At 41.5% G+C, this 14,515-nt stretch overlaps 1 protein-coding gene across 3 annotated transcripts in view; it reads left to right on the forward strand.

Annotated features, from left to right (window-relative positions):
* Nucleotides 1–14,515, forward strand: part of TBC1D30 (TBC1 domain family member 30) — a 374,894-nt gene that overhangs the window by 17,397 nt on the left and 342,982 nt on the right. The window lies entirely within an intron of this gene.

Below are 14,515 nucleotides of genomic sequence, written 5' to 3' on the forward strand. Positions count from 1 at the left end.
TCTGCAATATTCTGGGTGATCCTGACTCCTAGATATCTAATTTCTTTCTTGCACTCTATCCCCTCTGTCCCCATATTCCAAACCATGGCATCCGTTTTTTCTTTATTGATATGATAGCCTTAAACCTTCCCAAAGTCAGTTATTATTTCCAAGACACATCTCAAGGTTTGTGGTAAATTAGTTGTAAAAATTAAGATATCATCCGCATAAAGCCCAATTTTCTTCGTCCACCCATTAAATTCAAAAGGCAATATAATCATACTACTCCTTTTTTTTTTTTTTTGGGCTAGTGGCACAGTGTAAAGAGCAAACAAAAGAGTGGGCAGGGGGCAGCCCCGCCTGGTATCCCGCATGATCTGCACTGGCTGAGTCAATACCCCATTAACCAACACTCTGGCTTCCGGGGCTGAGTAAATACCTCCCAAGATTCTACAGAAGTTTGTACCCAGATTAAGGTGTTTGATCACCGTCTGCAAATATACCCAATTACGCGATCAAACACGGCATCTAGCGCTATTGCTAAGGGGAGGTCGTAAGCAGTGGCCATATCTATAGAACCAATAAGGGAGTATGTTCGCTCTTTCAAAGTTCTTCCTCTAATAAAGCCCTTTTGGTCTTCGTGCACCAAGTGCGACATCAGCCCATTTAGTCTCCCTTCCATAACCTTTGTAAAGAGCTTGTAGTCACAATTTAACCGCATTGCTGCTAGGGAGATTATCCTGCTGTGCTGTCGATCCTTGTTTCCCATTGTTCATGACGAGCTCAGCTCGTCATGAGCACAGGAGCACTGTACTGCATGACGAGCTGAGCTCGTCATGAGCATGGAAGGGATTAAAAGAGAAATCGGCCTATAAGAATCAACACTTTTGGAGACTTCCCCGGCTTAGGAATTAAGGTTATGATGGCCTCTTTCCAGGATTCAGGCAGAGCGGTATCTGACAAAAATATTGCGTTAAAAGGTTGCCTCAAAAAAGGTATCATAGTACTAGCCAGAACTTTATAAACCAACTGCCTCCACTAGCTCCTCGACAGTGATCTCCTCATTCAACACCACCATTACTTCATCCGGTAAAGATTCCATATGGTCCAACCAGGTCAACACATCATCCTCGGAAATAGCCAAATCTTCCTTGTAAACGTTCCCAAAATGCCTATGAAAAGCTAATCCGATTCCCTGACTGTCACTAAGAACTGTACCTGAATCTTCACAACTAACCTCTTTAATCAAATTCCTGACTTGATAACTCTTTGCCTTCCACTCTAGTAATTTACTACAGCTATTACCATATTAAAAATGCGCCAACTTGCTAGACTCCCACTTCTCCTTAACCCTGTCACTTAAAACTCCTGACAGACTCGCCTTTAAATTTATTATTTCAGCCAGCTCCTTTTCACATCCTTCAAGGCTTCCTGAATTACTCCAACCCCATTCCAGTTTCTGAATCTGCTCTTCTATTTCCAAAACCTTTCTATAATATGCTCTCCTTTTCCCTGCTGCCAAAGCACCTAGTCTACCTCTCACTAAGGCCTTGTATGCATCCCACACTATCCTAATCGTTGCTGAGCCTTGGTTCCTCTAAAAAAATTCCTTAGTTTCCTCTCTTAAAATCTCAACGGTCTCAGTTTCTAATAGAATTGAGTGATCTAACATCCATCTTGAACTAACAGTTCCCTCTCCTAACCTCATATGAAGGAGATTAGCAGAGTGATCTGGGAGATGTTCACCAATATGTTCAACTTCCAGAACGGAATCCTTTAAAACACCGTCTACCAGAAAATAATCAATCCGTGACTTATGTTTATATTTTTTTATTATATTTTTTATTATAATATGTTAAACCTATCTGTGACCCACCTTACATCTTCATATATCACACAGTCCCCACTGCGCCATCAACAGTCGCACCCTATCTGACATTTTAGGATTTACTACTGCTCTGCTATTCAGGGATCTATCCAGTCTATGGTACAAAACTGTATTAAAGTCTCCTGCCATAATAATCTGATCCGGGAAGCCCAAAAGCTTGTTAACTAATTCATCCAAAGGACCTGTGTCGTCCTGGTTCGAGCCATAATAGCCCACAAAAGTAAAATTCTGCCCAAAAATGTTCAACTTTGCTACAAGCCATCTTCCTGCAATATTCAAAACATTGCCTTCTACCGAGATGTTTATGCCCTGTTTAACCAATAATGCTACCCCCTTTGTGACTGCTGTCTTCTTTGTGTAAATTGCATGCAAAACCCACCTCTGTGCTTTAAAAATCTTCCTACTTCCCCCTCCGTAAGATGTCTCTTGTAAAGTAATAATTTGTGGAGGACAGTCCTTTAAATACTGCATTATCTTCTCTCTTCTTCCCTTCACCCGGAGTCCATTCAAGTTCCAAGATAAAAATGTTATCTCATTTGTTCTATTCCCAGTCAACCCCTAAAAAATCTTGCATTGCTCCCTGGCTTGGTGAAAATCAAGACATTTGAGGATTTAAAAAATGTTTCTCCCTTAAGCTCCACACCCTGTGCTCCCTAGACCCCTCCCCCCACCCTTGGAAAACCCTGACCAACTTCCCATGGCAAAAGCCCTGTGAGTGAACTCTACGCGTCCAATGGAAAACCTAAACACAACCAGTGCAACATAAACAAACAAAGCAGTAATTAGCTTTGCTGTTAAGCTAACGCTAAAGCAGAGACCATCCACCTACCTCTAAAGACAAGCTTTTAATGAACCCCAGATTCCAGCGCCTCAATAAACGTATCCACTTGCTCGACAAAGCTGAAAGAGCACATTTTGATATTAAAAATCACTTTGAGTAGAGCAGGGAATTTTAGCTGGACCGTCACACCTAACTTCCTTAACCCCTTCCACACTCATGACGAGCTGGGCTCGTCATGCAGTAGCCTCCCAGCACGCTCATGACGAGCCCAGCTCGTCATGAATAATGGGTTTTTGCATATTCCAGCACAGGGCTGGAACTCATCGAGCATCGATGTGGTTAAAGGCTTGATTATTTTCCCTAACTCCCGTCGTCTGTTGGATGTTACTGCTGATAGGTCCCATCTTTTTTCAATTCTTGCTCCACCCAGTTCTAATGTTTTTTTTCTTCATAGCCTTAGCTAATATCTTCTCCTTCAGGGTATAAGTGAGGACATTTACTAAGATTCTCCTAGGTTTGGTTCGATTTGCATTTAACCTAAAAGGATCTCTATAGATCCTTTGAAAGTCTCTAGCAATTTCCTCCTCAGTTTCCTCCAACTGCTCTCTTTAAAACATCTGGTCCACATGCCTCTTAATATCTTCTCCTTCCTTACCCTCGGGTATTTTTAGAATCTTTAAATTATTCCTCCTTAGGAAATTCTCCAGGCGTCTCCAGGCGTTCCACCCTTTCATATTGCTCCCTCTCCCTTGCTCTGAGACCTTCAATCTCTTTCCTGTCAACCTGCGCTTCCTCCTTGAGGTCTCTAACTTCCGCTTCTAGTGCCAATGTTCTACCGCTCAGACCATCTATCTTTTTCTATTAAAACTTCACATGCAGTCCTGATTTCTTTCTGATTTATCTCTGAGGTTTCAAATCTGTGTTCGAATCTCTAAAGTGAGGGTAGTAAGCAACACACTGATGGAGGGATTCCCACGCCCAGGGTCTATACATCATTACCCGTTTCTTCTTGCCCAGCGCTGATATTTCTCCCGAGCATTATCTCAGTCTGCCCCAATTTAGAGTTTAAGGATTTCTCCTCTTTATCCGGAAGTGACTTGTCTAAAGGCTCCATACTAGCATTTGGAACAATTGAAAGTGCCTCACCTTCCAGAGATGCCGCTGCATCCCCCATCTCCGAGGCTAATACTTGAAATCGATTTGGGCTCCAATGTGTGGACCAATCTCCCAAATTTAGAACATCCTCAGCGCTCCCTCCTCCTGCTAGTGGATTATTTTGATTATGTTGGTTATGTTGGAGCTCAGCTGCCTCCATCGTGGAGTTACTCCTTAACACCAAGGTTTTAGGTAGTACTTTGAAATAAGTCCTGAGAGAGGGGTCACCTTTATCTTATGCTCTGGGATGCCCCTTTTTACCACCTTTTTATGTATTGTAATTTCCTTACTAGGCAGTACACCCTTATACTTCACCTCGTTCTTTCTCACCCCTCATACCTTTTCACACTTAGATGGGAAAACCACCAGCTCAGGTAATTCCACCTCACCCCCCCGCCCCCCCTTGCCACACTTCTCAGAGTGTATCTTGAAATTCCTCTGGATTTAAATCCGACACTCTCACCGGTACTGCCCCCATCTCAGCCTTCTCAGCTCTCTTTTTACTTATATATGACCTCTGGTTCTTACCATTGGCTTCCTGCTCCTGAACCAGTCAAGAAAATGGCTATAACTGTGCCTCTGCTGTATCGAGAATCTGGTGCTGCTCCGCAACCTTTTTACCAACGTTCTCCTTACTACCTCTTGCTGAAAGCTTGAAAACACTCGTAAGTTCGCAGTAGCGTTAACCTCGCCACTACACTCCTAAATTAACTTTCCATGCTTGCAATTGCCGTTCCGCCATCCAAAACACCACTGCACGCCTCCAGAACACTAAGGGTGGGCGTAGTCCGCGAAGTAGCGCTACGCGAAGCTACGCGAAGTGCACTTCGCACTATGCGAACTTCACGTAGCACTACGCGAGCTGCGTAGTAGCATGTTCGCACTGTGCAAGATGCATTTTCAATGATTGCACAGTGCGGACAAGCATCCGGCACTGTGCAAGCATTGAAAACGGCATCTTGCACAGTGCGAGTTGTAGTTTTCTGCTGCTCGAGTAGATTATTACTCGAGCGGCAGCTTTCTCAACGCGAACAGGTAGTTTCTCATTGAGCGCGGTCGCGAGCATGCGCAACCACTCACAATGAGAAACGTGACCTACTCGCGTTGAGAATCTCGCCGGGATGTCATTTTGCTTGCTCGCGGTCGTGAACATGACGTTCAGGACCGCGAACAAGCAAAAAATGACCGCTACACTACGCTACGCTGCACTACGCATGTTCGCACTGTGCTACGTGCAGCTCGCGTAGTGCGAAGTTGCGAAAACTTCGCAAACTCCGCTAGCGTAGTGCTTCGCCCAGGATTACAGAACACCCGCAACCCGCTGCTAGCTGGCAGCCATGTTTCTCCCCCCCCTCCCCCAATAATTTTGACAAGATATGAAAAGACAAACAAATGCATACCGGTATTTTTAATGTTGACATACGTTTCTGAGGTGCAGGTAAGTAACAGCATTCTGTGGCATTACTTTGCGTGCTTCCTTTCTTCAGCTGGTCATTTCACTGTGTTTGAGAATGCGGCTTGAAATACCCCAGCAGGATGACTACATTAATGGGACTAGCCAAGTTACACCCCATAAGCTCCGCTGATGCACATTGAGTGTGTTGTGGTTAGGAAATTAGAGCCATAATGCCTCTTGAACAAATCGTTTATCACCAACTGAATCTGCTTGTCACATTCATTCTCCACAAGTTTTAAGTGACCGAGGAACAATTTTCATGTTGTCGAATACAAATGTGAACATATAACTGTAAGCTGTAGGAAAATGCTGGCAGTATAAATTGCTTAGTTTTTTTTTCTTGCGATCACCATTCGTTAACTAGAGTTTCGTTATTTTTTTGAAATGTGATTTTTAGAAATGCTGCCAACTGAAGCACTATGCTCGACATTGCAGTGTTTTCTGCTCAGTTTCTGATGTTTGCTTAGTCTGGAATGCAGGACATCATAAAAAGCAGAATGCAGGCCCTTAGAAGCATAGCTTTTTCTAATGCTACTTGACGCTGATGTAATCCTCGGCAGTATTGTTTTATTTTTCTTTCTGATCAATATTCAACTGCGTCATGGGTTTAAAAAAACACTTCTAAAGTGTTCATTTGATAGTATTTCGATCCATGTGGCTTTTGAATACGTTAAACACGCGTGTAGGCCCTTCCGGTTCTCTAGGTTTATCATTTTTTTACCTTTAACAGTGTACACACGTATACACTGCACCACGTTTTTGGTGTGAAACAATGCTAAAATCTAAAACAAAACTTTTTTTATCCCAGTTTATGTAAAAACCTTGCTATTTTCTAACGCATTCCCATTTAATTTCTTCTGAATTGTGTTCCATATAGTTTGAGAGTGTGTGCCATGGCTGCGCCTTAAACAGATGATACCCTTGCCTATTACTTATATTTCACATTAAGGATTCACAGGTTAGCTGCAAAGCCTCACTGGTATTTCATGTGTAGGGCCGAATGTGAGTCCTATAGCAAGTTGTTTTTCATAACAACGCATTTAATTGACCCATTTGTTTGTATAATCAATAGTAGCATCTTCTGCTGCGAACATGGGCCACTGTCTTCCGTGCTAACAACTTACACGTCTCCTTATAGATTTGCACTGTAGTTACATATTTGCACTTTCTGTCAGTTTTGGAGGTTGAAGCCATGTACATTCTTGAACAGGGTTCTGTCAAAATACTTTCTAGGAGGTGGTATTTGTCTGGAGGTGTTTTGGGGCTCCTTATTCGGGATGCTGTTGCAATAGACTGTGCTAGAAGGTGTCAGAATTTACTTATATAAATTAGTCATTGGAGCCTGGTGTACAGAATGCCAATTTTGTAATACAAAATGGTCTTGTCAACAACATACATTATTTTCATTCATGTAATTTGATTTCCCATTGGAATATTTCTTCCAGGCCTACCCTTTACATTATCTTACGATTTAAGAGTGAGCAAATTAACAACTTTTCATTTACTAGTTCCTACTATATCAGTTGGTGGCGGGGCACTAGAGAGCCAGCCAATCAGCATAATTTCACTCAACACCTCACAGTTCCATGCCACACAATCCCCCTTCACACATTTCCCTTCCACACATTTCCAATATATACACCACATAATTCCACACCAAACCACATATTTCAACTATACGATGAAATTACACAACACACCACATACCTCCAAACAACACCACAGATTTCCACCTCAAGCCACAAAATTTAACAGCACACCAGATAATTCTACTCCACAATATACCACTCCACAACACAATTCTACATATTTAACTCCATAACACTCAATCTCACGCTACATAATTCCAGTACAGTTAATACCATTTAATTACTATCTACAGAATTTCATCACACCATGCCACATATTTCCACTCCATAACTCCACACAACAATACACAATTCCATACCCTACAATTCCACAACAAACCATTCCAAAACAATCCATTCTTAACTCTCATTCACCAACCCTGTCATCTCTCCTCACACTTCCACTACGCCCTCTCATCTTGCAATTCCACTCCCCCTCATCTCACCCTCACACTTCCTGTCTCCTCTCCATACTGCCTGCTCACACATGCTATCTTTCTATACCTCCTTGCGCTGTGCACTGGTCCACCTCTCTCCTTCAACCCCCTCCCCGGCTCCTCTCCCACACATCCCTCTCTCTCTAACACTTCTTTCTTTCTCTCTCACACACTCTTCCCACCTCTCTCATGTGGTCTACTCCAGGTCTTCAAACGCAGTTTCTTTCCTCATACCTTTTCAAGATTAACAACCCTCAAACCCACCCTCTCCTCCTCTTTTTAGGGTGTCTACTGTATACATAGGCACTCCCTCATTATGCATCTATTGCATGCTCTCCCCTTCTCTCTCACATACTCTTTCTGCTTTTCAATGTAGAATTCATTCACCAGTTCATGCGCAATCTCATTATCCCTCTTTATCTTTATCTTTAGAGGGGAGAGCAGCACAGTATAGATAGAAATATCTATACTGTGCTGCTCTCCCCTCTATCTATTCACCATGGCACATAATTCAAGTATACAAATACACTGCATACCACACAATTCCACCCTATTCAATTCCACAACGAACAATTCCAATTCAACCCACATTATTCAATTCAACACTACATGCATCCACTCAAAACAAGCACATGGGTAAACAACATTTTTAATAAAATACCAATAGCACTAACTCTCACAAACGCGAGACCTATTGCATTGCAAATGCTTGTTCAAATACCTTTCACTCAGAAGTTCAAACCAGAATATACAAAAAAAAACAACAAGGAAGTGTTTGAATGTAAAAGGAAATGCTTGCCAAGGCCTAATTTACTTGCCTGGCCTAATTTCTGTCAATTTATATAAAGGTGCCTGTACAAAGATACAAGTAGGTGAAAGTGAGAATTTATCGCTGAAGTTTGATACCCCAAATACGTTATGACAAGGATGTATTTTAGCTCCCCTATTGCTTTAAATCTAACTTGCATACACACACAACCTTCTGTATACATTTCCATGCTTTTGTGCAAGCTACATCATGAACAGATTATGACTATCTGTATTATGCAGCTAATATCATATTGTTGGATCTAACCCCAGTAGGTCTACGTAGAGCTCTTAATGAGTATTCAGTATATTGTTTGGTCTCATTTTTGAAAAATAATATAATGAAAACAAAGGTGATGGTGGTCAGATGATGGTGTATAAAAAATAAATTTAAGAGGACTATTACCCCTCATAAACTGGAAATAATGAAGGAATACACCGAGCTGAGTGTTATTAATACTAATATTCTAAGCCAACAACAAAAAAAAATGAAGTAAATTAATTATTAATTAATCACAGTGGGATTAAAAATAGCAGAACCAAACCCTGTTGGAGACGCACCCAGTTCCAATTATTGACTGGCAGTATGTTAGCGTCTTGGCCAGGTTTAAGTATAGACCTTGAGGTTTTGTCTATTTTTACCATCCTGTGCCCATCTATATGATCTACAGTAACTTTCCTAATTCGATCAACATTAGGCTCAGACCAACACTGCAAACTCCATCTTTATCTGACATGTTTCTTAAGCGATCCATAGAAAAACTAAACACTAGAGGAGTCAGAAAATTAGTGAATCGTCTCTAAAGTAAACAATTGCCTTTCTTGATTTAAATGATTTGGGGATTGCTTGCTGTATCCCCTGGAAAATATAAATATATTCCTTCCAATCCCAGTGCACAACGAAAAGCAGCCATAGTCTTGTCACCAGTTTTTGTGGATGTCATAGTGTGAAGTTGGATATACGTTTATCAAATGTCATCCAATTTGAATAAACAAGTCAGATCCAGGTTGTGTCATCCACAAATCCAGGAATACTGACATTGACCGCCAAAAAGGGGAACATTAGATGGGACCATATTCATTTTTACAATTCTGTGGCCAGCCCCTGTAATATCACCACTCTGGGTGGTTTTATCAGTCAGTCTTTTGGTCCTATCCTACATAATCTCATGGTTTCTGGTGATTTCAACATACATCCCTGTGGAAACCCAATGCTATCCTGTATTTCTGATTTGGCGCATATGAATCAATAGCGCGCAAAGTTTGTGAAATCTTAAGTGTCCTGGCTGGCAGAACGGCTACACTCTGCCCCAGATGGTTTGACTCTCATTGCTCTAAGGCAGCAAAAAAGCTGAGGGAAGCTCTGTCGGCCAAACCAAGAATACAATTTACGTGCTTGTCGTAAAGAATATCATTCAACCCGGGCCAGAAGGAAGGGTGCCTAAAGGAGGAGGCATGGAGGGAATTGATTGATTCAAGCACCCTCAGGAACAGTTCTAGGTTCTGGAACATTGTGAATCGCCCCCTTTTTGGTCAGGAAGTGGGGGGGGGGGGGCTTTAGATTCACATATCACTGAGGAGGAACGGTGCTTCACTTTAAATCTATGTTTGCCAGCCCTACGGAGCATATTTGTCAAGAAGGTCGGGATACAAATGTTCCTGTAATAATTTTTGAAAAGGGTGAGGTTATGGCTGGCATTGCAGGGCTATCCATTAATAAAACGCAGGGCCCAGATGGTATTCCTCCTAAGCTATTTAAGTCCGACCCTCTGTTCTGCGCCCCGGTACTGGAGGCTGTGTTTAACGCAGCGGCTAAGAATGGCTGTCCTCGGTCTTGGGCCTCTTCCACCATAGTTCCTGTTTTTAAGAATGGTGACAGGACTAGTACCCAATGTTATAGGTCAATCTCCCTCATTGACTCAGGACCTATTCTCTTGCAGAGATTGTCCACCTGGGTGGAGGAACACAAGATCCTGTTGGATGTCCTGTTTGGATTCCGGTCGGGACGTTCTACTGTTGCTCAGTGTCTTAATCTATCTATGTTACTGAGCAAATATACTGTTGCCCGCCCCGGTACTATCTACCGTGGCTTCATGGACTTGTCCTCCGCATTTGATTGTGTTAACAGTGTTAAATTGTGGCAGTCCATGAGGGCAATGGTGGTGGATAACAGCATTGCTAATTTCTTAGAGGACCTGCATAAATCAACCAAGGCTAACGTCAGGTTTTCTCAGGACCTTCGGGTCTCTAGGGACCTTGAGATAAAGAGGGGAGTATGGCAAGGATGTATCCTGGCTCTATTTCTGTTTAATTTTTACATCAATGAATTGGATACTGCACTAAGAGCCACCGGGGTTGATTAGGTGTGGCGCAGCAGCCAGGGTGACTGACGCCGGATCCTGGGGATCACGGTTCGATCACCGGCAACGGCGGCAGGGGTCTGCCCAGCACCATGTGACTGTAGGCAATAACTCGCTTAATCTTCCTGACTGCCCCCAGCGCCGGAAAACCTACTACGGGTACCTGTGCACTTTACAAATACAGGATAAAAAAAAAAATTACCCATGTGTAGGGCGGCATGACATTCCCGTCTTGCTATACGCGGACAATGCCGTCCTTATATCTAGGACCGCAATAGGTTTGAAATCTCTTAACAGCATTCTCTAGATTTATGACTGACCGGGACTTGGCAATAAACAATTCAAAATCTTACATAATGCAAGTGGGGCTACAACCCAAAAAAGTTTTCAATTTAGTGTTGGCCCTGCTAAGATCCCCCGTACCAATGTATTCTCCTACTTAGGGGTTCTTTTTGATGACCAACGAAAATGTGGTCCTTTGATTTTGAGGAAAAGGGGGGACCTGGCCCGTGTGAATGCGGCAATTTTTAATTTTGTTACTAAATTGGGGAAGAAACCAACGGGGGCAATGCTGAAAGTTTATCAAGCCAAAAGCATGGCCATAGTTAGCTATGGTAGTGAGGTCTGGGGTTATATTGCTGCAGATTCCCCCCAGGTGGCTGAGAATGACTTTCCGAAGCGCCTATTGTGTGTTCCTCGCGGAACCTCTAATTTAGCGGTCCATGAGGAACTGGGGGTCCCCTATCTAAGTGATGTCCTTGCGCTGTGTCCCCTGGTGTTTTGGCTGAGGTGCTGGCTGAACAAAGATTTAACTCTTAACCATTTAATCTTAAGAGAGTGTATGTCTCTCGATAATGCATCCCAAATTCTTGGCTTAAATACATTAAAAGCAGCCTGGAAGTGGTAGGGCGCGCTGATTTAATTTGTAAGCCTGAATCCATTGTCAAGAAGGATGTGGAAACAATTAGGGAAGCCTTCTTGACCTCCAGGAAATTGGACAGGGAGGCTCAGGAGATGCTGAAACCAAGTGCTCGTTTGTTTTTAATGCTGAAAACAACCCCGACAATGGCACCTTATCTTATGGAGTTTCTATCAACACACAAGAGGTTTTTATTAACCAGGTTTCGGATGAACCTTTTTCACCTCTCCTTAGCAAGGCCTAAGGGATATAGTAGAGGTCAAGGTCTAGCTCCCTGCAGCTGCGACAGACAGTCTCCGCAGGATCTGCTGCATTTTATGTAAGTTGTATGAAACCCCTCGAAGGCATTTTCTGGTTCCCATTTTAAAAGAATGAATTTTAGACCGGCTTATCCTGCCCTTATGTATCTTCAATTGCTGAAAGAGGACTGTATTGGTTTTATAGTAGGGTTTTTAAAAGCTTCTGTGAAATCTAGGGCCTGTATGGATGTGTAGACAATGGTCAATCTAGGTATGATCTATTATTTTAGCAGGTCTAGCTTGCGCTATTAAGTAAATACAATAAGGAGTTATGCTTCTCGGGCACATTGCACTTTATCGCTTCAAAGAATTTGGGGTGACTGGGTACTGGGTTTTTACTTCTAAACTGTGTAGGGTGTTTGACTTTTTAATCATGTTTTAATGTATCTTTGTTTTTATGCATTTGTATCTGTGTAACTTTTATGGTTTTCTGTTGTAAAGCCAAATAAAGTTTATTTGATGATGATGATGAATAAACAAGTCAGATGAAACCAGAGATGGATAACGTTGAAATGGATCATTCTACTTTTAGGGCACTAGATACCCTGCAAGATTGACATTAGCAGGATGGGCCACATTTACAGGGCTGTTCAGCTCAATTAACAGTTTTGAAAAGGTAGCAGGTTTCTTTTCTTGCTTAAAAGTGTTCCTTGGTATGCAGCGGGATTTGTTCAAAGCCACTCATGGGATATTTGGGATTTTTTTCCTTTCTTTTTTTTGGAGCTGCTTGACAGAAGATCCATGCTATCTTTCTCCATTAAAATTCATGAAGTGTCATAGTTCAGTTGTATGCAAAATAGTGCCATTGTCGCAAATGCACAACCATGTTTTTCCAGCTGTTCGACATAAATCTGGTAAAAAGTTAATTTTTTTCCAAAATGTTGACATTTTAAGTTTTTCTAATTTGAAAACTGTTTTCCATTAAAAAGTTCCCTGAAACCAAGTTTGTATGTTTGTAATACCTACTTTTCTTTTATAGAACTTTTACAAATACATATTTGGGATGTCAGATGCTCTGACAGTCCTGGCATCACATCAGGGGTAGCAAGTGCTATTATAAATGCGAATCATTTTGCCTCTTCTATCCCTCCACTATCCTTCTCAATCCAAGTAACTGACTAACATATACACCACTCAAATTACTTTAATATTTCACTATACTAATTCACCACTAATCCTTTATGGGTTTCGGAGTAGCGTGCTACTCGCAGAAAAAAACGCTACAACTCCTCATCAGGGGTAGTAAGCTCTATATAATTGCAATTACAATACAGTACAATAGTTGGGAACTCAAAGCCGTAGCAGGCATTCTTGGAAGGTTTGTTTGTCAAATGTGAGATATATTGTTGGAGGTCATAAAGGAAACATATAACCTTAAAATGTCAAGTTTGCCTCTTTTTGGAAGTGAGATTTTACCTTTTAAAGCTCTAGAGAAAACACAGCCACAGAAATGAGAATTTGGAAACATTTGACTGGGTTAGCACCTGGATCTGCAAGCCATGCTCTGAGACTTGAAATGTGTTTCACGAGTATAACCTTTCAATATTATCAAAGTATATTAATCTAGTGGCAACCAACCTTACAGGCTAAAAAGGGTACAATCTGCAACTCGATTAAAGATTTTTTCAAAATAATATGGACTGCGAGTGGCATTAACATTTGAAAGAAATATCAGAACGGCTAATTCTGAGTGGAGGTCTTAACCTGAGTTCAGTGCCAAAAGCAAGAGGTAAAAAGAACAATAGAGGTTGTTAGAAAATAATCTAAATGTCAAGATCTTGATGCATGTCTTAAATCCGAAGATACCACCCCACTGTTAGTTCGCAACGGACATCTACAACTTTACTTGTAGAAGTTACAATCAAGAGTTCAATAGATAAATGTTAAAATTAAAAATGCAATTCCCTCAATGGCTAGTTAGGAATACATAGATGAGGAATAATGAGATCAGCCCTGATTTGAAGCCAATACCTATATTGTAGTCTGTTTGCTGTCACTATCACATTTGATTTTATTCTATCCCCAATTTTGAGCTTCTCATAAAGAGTTAGTCATGTCTTTATTGAGAGTCTTGCAGTTTAGTTATGAATTGAATTAGGTTATATTGAATTGTGAAAATATAGGTATGTAACCAACTGCAAACGTTTTTTTAGTGTAGTACAAAAGTGCTACATGCTGTTTTGAACAAAATTAATTTTACTGTTATATGAGGAACATTTTTCAAAGATTGGTGTCATATTTGGTTATTTGGAATGTTTGTATTTCCTTATTAGGATTTTTTCAAACAATACATTTTGAACCAATTTCCACCGGATTCAGTCATTTGGTCATCTATTGTAGCTCAGAAAGCAGATTCATGGACCTTTAGGATAAGTGTCATGCTAAGTACCCCATTCTGCCTCAGTTGCCAGTAGAGTGAGTACAGCAGTTGGCCCTCCCCCAGTGCTATAAAAGCCGTTGTGTGACAAAGGTTGTGCTTTCATTGACTATATGGAATGCAGCTGATAAAACAAAAACAACACTTAAAATCTGCTCCTCAGCCATACATTAGCAAAAATAAGTCCTGGTGTTGAATTTTACAATTGAACTGGGAAGGGTGGGGAGCATCACAGTGATGGGCGGGCAGATATTTGAGGGGTGAAGCAGCATACAACCAGGGAAGGAGAGAGCTAGAACTCTCACTCGCTCTCATGGAGTGCTGCGTGGAAAAGGAAAAAAGAAGTTCCATAAATGTGAGCAGGGAAAAATTACAAGACTGACATTCAAAAGGATCGTAACAAGGCTATATTCTAGGGGAGGAACAAAC

The sequence above is a fragment of the Lissotriton helveticus genome, chromosome 1_1 (genome assembly GCF_964261635.1).
Source record: "Lissotriton helveticus chromosome 1_1, aLisHel1.1, whole genome shotgun sequence".
Classification (NCBI taxonomy): domain Eukaryota; kingdom Metazoa; phylum Chordata; class Amphibia; order Caudata; family Salamandridae; genus Lissotriton; species Lissotriton helveticus.